This window comes from Chinchilla lanigera, unplaced genomic scaffold (assembly GCF_000276665.1).
Source record: "Chinchilla lanigera isolate Chin_1 unplaced genomic scaffold, ChiLan1.0 scaffold00099, whole genome shotgun sequence".
Classification (NCBI taxonomy): Eukaryota; Metazoa; Chordata; class Mammalia; order Rodentia; family Chinchillidae; genus Chinchilla; species Chinchilla lanigera.
Genome location: NW_004955500.1, coordinates 1,756,504 through 1,763,294, shown reverse-complemented (window position 1 = coordinate 1,763,294; position 6,791 = coordinate 1,756,504). Strand labels below are relative to the sequence as shown.

Sequence of the window (6,791 nt, the reverse complement as noted above, 5' to 3'; positions counted from 1 at the left end):
GAAAATGTAAAAAAAAGAACATGCAGAAACAAGTCCAGGCACACTCAGCAGCCTTACCTGTGACAGAGGAGCCAAACGTCTGTGCTGAAGGAAAGACAGGCTATTTAACCAACAGTGCTGGGGAAACTGGCTTTCCACATGCCCAAGATTAACCAGGACCCACATCTCTCACCATGCACTAAACTAAAATTGAAACAGATCAAAGAGCTAATTATTGAAACAGAAACACTTTATCTGCCTGAAGACAGAATAGCTAAACCTCTTCAGATATAGTATGCAAAGACTTTATAAACAAACCCCTAAAAGCACAAGAAATATTATAAAGAATCAACAAATGGGATCACATCAAATTAAAGAGATTCTGCACAGCAAATGAAACAACCAGCAGAGTGAAGAGATACCACACATCTGTAATTATACTAAAAGAAAATGTAATCTCTAGAATTATACACTTAAACAGGTGAGTTTTTTATCATGTGAATTGTATCTCAGTAAAGCTATGAAGAAATGATAATAAGTGGGCTTGATGGCTTCAAGAGGCTGAGGCAGGTGGGTCACAGTGAGTTTGGGTTACATAGTGAGTTCAAGGCCAGCCTGGATGACTTCGAAAGATCCTGCCTGAAAAGAAAAAATAAAAAAGGGCTGTCGATGCATCTGAATACAAATGCCATGGGTTCCATTCCAGGTACCAAATTTTTTTTTTTTTTGAGACAGGGTCTTACAGTGCAGTTCAGGCTGTCCTTAAACTCACAGGCATCCTCCTGCCTCAGTGTCTGGAGTCCTGGTATTATAGGTGAGCACCACAATGCCTGGCTCCAGTTACCAAAGTAATACAAAAAGGATAGAGGATGTGGGTTAGTAGAAGAGTCCCACACATGCACAGCCTGGGGGTTTGATTTCTGGCACCACAAAAAAGGATGGGAAGGAGGGAAAAGTAAAAGAACGCTCTTTAAATTGAAACAACATGACATCAGGTATCTAAACCATGCAAAGAAATAAAAAATGTCAGGAAAAGTGATCATGAAGATCATGACAAAAGACATTTTTTCTTCTTTCACTTGAATGAAAAAATAACATGATAAAATAATCATAAAAGTGCATAGTTGGGCTTTTAACATAATATGTGACAGAGATGACAACAGCACTGCAAATGTGGATTTGAAAACAGCACATGCCTCAAACAGTTTCTTGGGTAGTCGATACGATGCTATTTTCATCACGGTAGTTTGTAGTATACCTTAAGTCTAAGATTGTGATGCCTCCATATTTCCCCTGATAGTGAGAATGCTTTTGCAATTCTAGGTCTCTTCTGGTTCCCTGTGGAGTTTAGGAGCCCACACAGAGGGGACAGTGCTAGAAAAGATGAATCTGCAGTTTAACAAAGATGCTTCCACATACAAATGTATTTCTCTTTTTCCCTTAATTCCTTTAAAAAATTGTACCATTGTGTAATGCAATGACTATTAATAATTTGTTACTGGGGCTGGGGATTTAGCTCAGCGGCAAAAGTGCCTGCCTGGCAAGCGCAAGGTTGTGAGTTCGGTTCCCAGTACCAGAGAAAAACAAAAAAACAAAAACAAAACCAAAATAATAATAATTTGTTACTGAGTTTATAATGCATGTAATTAGAATATGAATATTACTACAAATATCACATCAAAATTTCTGTATTTCACTGAAATTAATTTAGCATTAAACTGAACTCAGTTTTTATAAATTGTAATTCCTAGATATTCAACACTAAAAATTGAATTCTCAGATGGAGTCTTCCAAAAGCAAAACACACCCAAACCTAGAGGACACAGTAAGAACAGTTCTAAAAGGGAAGTTTGTAACTGTGAATACCCACATAAAAAGACTAGAAAGCTGGGCATGGTGATGCACACCTATAATCCTCCCAGCACTCAGCAGGCTGAGGAAGGATTGCTGCAAATACAAGACCAGCCTGAACTGCGTAGGGAGACAGACAGACAGACAGACAGACAGACAGACAGACAAACAAACAAACAAACAAATAAATAAATAACCAGGAAAAAAAAAACAATACAAGGGGTCAATGAATCAGGGTTGGTTTTCTCAAAGGGTGGGAAAGGGATCTGCATATGAGAGGAAATGGAAAAAAGGGGAGAAAGGAAAGTAAAAAGCTGGATCAAAATTGAAGGAATACATACACCAGTACCCTAATTCTGAGCCTTCCTGTGTCTACTGCAAACATACACTAGTAAAAAAACTGAGAGGAAAAAAGATCACGTCTTACTGTATTGTGTTGCTTGAAGTAGCCTAGCACTCCTGGGCTCAAAGGACACTCATAACTCACCTCCTACATTCATTGCATACAAATATGCTCTACTTTCCCTGGCTAGAATACAGGTTTCTTTGTTTGAGACAGGGTCTCATTATGTACTCCGGTCGGACCTTGAACTCACTATGTAGCCCAAGCTAACCTCAAACTTTGTAGAGAACCTCCTGCCTCAGCGTCCACAGTGCTGGGATTACAGGCATGCACTATCTTGCCCAACTTTGGATATAGTTTTTTTAAAAAAACAACAAATAGAAGCTGATTTTGTAACTCAGTGATACAGTGTGAGCTCAGCATGCCTGACACCCTAAATTCAACCTTTACCACAAAAATTTTAAAACTTGAAAAAAAAAGCCATTAAGAATTAAAATGGTATACTAAAAAATAGCAATCTAATACCGAAAAAAAAAAAAAAGGCAGTAAAAGAACAACAGAAAGGGCTGGGGATTTCGCTCAGCGGCACAGTGCCTGCCTGGCAAGCGTGAGGTTGTGAGTTCGATTCCCGGTACCGGCAAAAAAAATAAAAAGCTTTGGGCTGGGGATATAGCTCAGTGGCATAAGTGCCTGCCTGGCAAGCTGAAGGTCCCAAGTTTGATTCCTGGTACCGCAAAAAAAAAGAAAAAAAAAAAAAGAACAACAGGAACAAAAGTACATGACAGGCTGGTGATACAGGTCAGTGGTAGTGCACTTGCCTATATGTGCAAGGTCCAGGGTTCAACTCCCAGTATGGGGGGAAAAAAGAGACACATGGACAAACATGATACATTCAAAAAACAAAAAAAAACAGAGGTAAATTAACTACATCAATAATAATATTAAGTGTGAATGGATTTAAACACTATCATATTTCAGAAATTGTCAGACTGGATTAAAAAATCCAACTTTCTATTATACCTGTACATAAAAAGCAAACTTTATATTCAAAGACACAAATATATTGAAAGTAAAAAGAGAAAAGACATACCATGAATGTAAACAGTAAGTAAAAGAGAGGAATGACTACACTAATACATGACAAATAGACAGCAGGACAAAAAAACATAACTTGAGATAAAGAGGGATATGACATAATGATACAAGGTCAATGTGTCCAAAAGGTAAGACAATTGTGAAATACACGTAACAGAGCACAAAACACAGAAAGCAAAACCAAAGGAAGAGGCTGGAGATTTAGCTCAGCGGTACAATGCCTGCCCAGCAAGCACGAGGTTGTGAGTTCAATTCCGGGTAACAAAAAGAAAAAAAAAAAAGGAAGAAATGCACAATTCAGCAGCAATGCAGGGTACTTAAATAATCCACTCTCAAAAAGGGGGCAGAGGGCAACAATGCACTTTCGGGGTTCCCTTCTGGCCCTCTCAAGACAGAAGCTTTCTTTCTTTCAATAAAGTCCTCCTACTCTTAAAAAAAAAGAGATAAAACTATACCCAAACTTTCAGCAATAACAATCTATTACCCAATTTACCTAATATCAGAACAATAACCCATGCAAAATTAGCATGATACACATTCTTGCCCAGCATATATGCATCATTCTCCCAAGTAAAAAACATGTTAGGCCATAAAACAATTCTCAATAGATTTACAAGGGTAAAAGCCAGGCAAAGTTATATTCTCCAGCTATCACAAAAAGACATCAGAAATCAACAACAAACAATTACTAGTATTAAATAAGAAACTTTTCTGCAAATATTTAAAAATTAATAATACACTCCTAAATAACATTTAGATTAACAAAGGAACCTTGGAAATCTGAAAATATTTTAATCTGAATGATAGTAAAAACTCAAAATAGCAAAATGTATGCAGTATAACCAAAGCAATTTTAGAAGCACAACTGTAGATTTTCTTTCTTTTGTGCTTTTTACTTTGTTTTTATTTTGTTTTGTTTCTTGCCATGTAGTTCAGGCTGCCTTGAACTCATAGCAATCCTCCAACCTCAGCCTCATTAGTGCTGGGATCCCATGTGGCACTACACACAGCCCATATTTATACAATTAAATACCTATATTTGAAAAGATAAAAAATAAAGGTTGGGCTGTGGCTCAGAGCCAGCATGGGAGAACCACTGGGCTCAATTCCCAGCACTCCGAAGCCGGTGGGTGTGGGCACCAAAAGGTGAAAGGCAGAAACAAACAAAAACAACCCTGGGCACAGTAGCACACACCTGTAATCACAGCTACTCAGGAGTCTGAGGCAGGAGCATTTTAAGTTCAAAGCCACCTTGGGCAACTTAACAAGATCGTGTCTCAAAAAATAAAACACTAAGGCTAAGGGATGTATGTCCATGGTTGAGTAGCCCTGGCTTTAATCTCCAGTACTGCCCCAACAAAGAAAAAGGAAAAAGAAAGGAGACTTCTGGAAAGATGGCAAAGAGGTAACCAGCACAGAAAGAGCCTCTCTGAGATTTGCCATACAGACACTGAAATACAGCAAAAACGAGGAAGATAAGGAGGGAAATGGGTCCTCCGGACTTAGAAGGCCCTCAAGTGAGAACTGAATACGACACGGAGAGCAAGGAGAGAAACTTCAACGAAAAAGAGGTGGCTGGCAGAGCCCTCTCCCAGAGTTGGGACTCACTGCGTAGGAGGAGCAGTTTACACCTATGGAGACACTGTGCCTGCTGGCAACCCCACAGGCCTCACAAGGGGAACTCAGCAGTAGAAGCGGGCAGTGGACATGGAGGACTACACTAGCTGGTGGAGAGTGCTTCGGGATCGAACATCCCATGGGAGACGGAGATTGGCTGGGAGTCAACCTGGAGAGAGGCCAACTGGCTCAGAACTCAGAACATCATCTGGGGCATCTAGCAGGTCCCAACTAAGTTCAGTCCCACAGAATGCGCGCTGACTGCTGCAGGCTGAACAAGTCTGGTCCCAGAAACCAGCCTGAACTTCAGGGAAAATAAAGGTGCAGGCTCGCTGAGACTATCCACTACTCTACCGTAAAACAGCTGCTGACTTGCTGGGAAAAATCAACATGGATCTGGATGCTGTCTCCACACATTGTCTACCAGTAACAGCAGAGTCAAATCTTTAAGTGGCCTTTTTTTTTTCCTCTCTCTCTGTCTCCTTTTGTTTCATTTGGTTTGCTTTGCTTTGCTTTTTCTCCTTCATTGTTTGATCTTGTTTTTTATATGTACCTGCACGTGGTTTCTAGTTTCTCGGTTCTCTTGTTCTGTCCTTCCTTTTATTTTTTCATTCTCTCTTTCCTTCCTGTCTTTTTCACCTGTTTCCCAAAGTTTGTGTGATCCTAGTTTGCCCACCAGCTTTACTCTCGTTTCTTTCTCTTTTTTACTTCTCTATTTTACCCTAATCCCTTTTATCTTCTCTCCCTTGAGGGTGAAATTGGCAAAGTGAGAGCTTATTTGCTGCATACAATATTCTGGTTTATTTTAGAGTTTGTTGGGCTGGGGATATAGCTCAGTGGCACAAGTGCCTGCCTCACACGCGCAAGGCTGAGTTCAATTCCCAGACCCAAAAATAAATAAATAAATAAAAATATAGATTTTGTTATATTGCTGTGGGAAAATTGAGTCAACAGCAAGAAGCTCAGAAGAACAAAAGGAACTCTATTAACAGTGGTGGACGCCAGAGGAGTAATCAATTCTCCAAATCTGAGGCACTGACTACAGAGAGTTCGTCTTTTTTACAGGGTGGCAAATGTAAGTTACATAAATGACATAAGCCTTAACTGAAGGCCATGATACAATGGGTCTTTTGAGGAAAGCATAGTTGTACATAGCGAAGTTTTTAGTGTATTTATAAAACTTTTAATTTAATGACAAATCATATGATTTAGTTGAGTTCAGTGGCAGAGAACACAATGGCTGCAGCTTTATTGAACAAAAGGGGCTGCACATAGATAAGAACCTCTGCATTGATATGACAAATCTAGTTCATACAATTAAAGGCGATAAATTAATGGTCCCTTTGGCTTGTCATTTTCAAGGCTGTGTTGAAGCTATTGATAGTGCTGATTGTACTCCTGGTTCACCAAAACTGAGATGGCCTCAAGGTCACAGAAAATACCCTGGGCCAGTGCCAAAGAACTTAGGAGTAAACTGAGCAGGCAGCAACATACTCAAAACCCAAAAACCAGTTACACCTGGAAGACACCGCTGAGTAGCAGTCGTTTCTTAAGAGTTCTAAATACTGGCAGTAAGGAAACTCACCATAGCAAATTTATAAGCATCAATGCAGGAATTTAAAAAAAAAAAAAAAGTCAAGGACATGAAAAGACATTCAAATAAGATGTAATCCCAGACATCCAGTTCACCAAAGGCAAACTCAGGGAACAATGAGGTGGGACAATCTGAAAGCCACCCTAAAAAAATAAATTCAGTAATAACTTCCCAGACAACTGCAGGGATGGGTCCAAAATGAAAACCACGCTTAATGACTATCAAACAGATTCATATAAAAAAATAGAGCTTAAGAAACTGACAGAAGCCAGCCCACAAACTTGGAAAAAATTTTAGCTGATTGTCCCTCAG

The 6,791-nt window shown here is 39.4% G+C and overlaps 2 protein-coding genes across 7 annotated transcripts in view; one reads left to right on the top strand and one right to left on the bottom strand.

Moving 5' to 3' along the window:
* Positions 1-6,791, top strand: part of Zcrb1 (zinc finger CCHC-type and RNA binding motif 1) — a 100,073-nt gene that overhangs the window by 20,781 nt on the left and 72,501 nt on the right. The window lies entirely within an intron of this gene.
* Pphln1 (periphilin 1) overlaps positions 1-6,791 on the bottom strand; it is a gene marked incomplete in the record, with an annotated part of 147,089 nt that overhangs the window by 128,762 nt on the left and 11,536 nt on the right. Inside the window, 1 exon segment of one of the 5 annotated variants that reach the window (XM_013505670.1) lies at positions 58-342. 5 annotated transcript variants of the gene reach the window in all.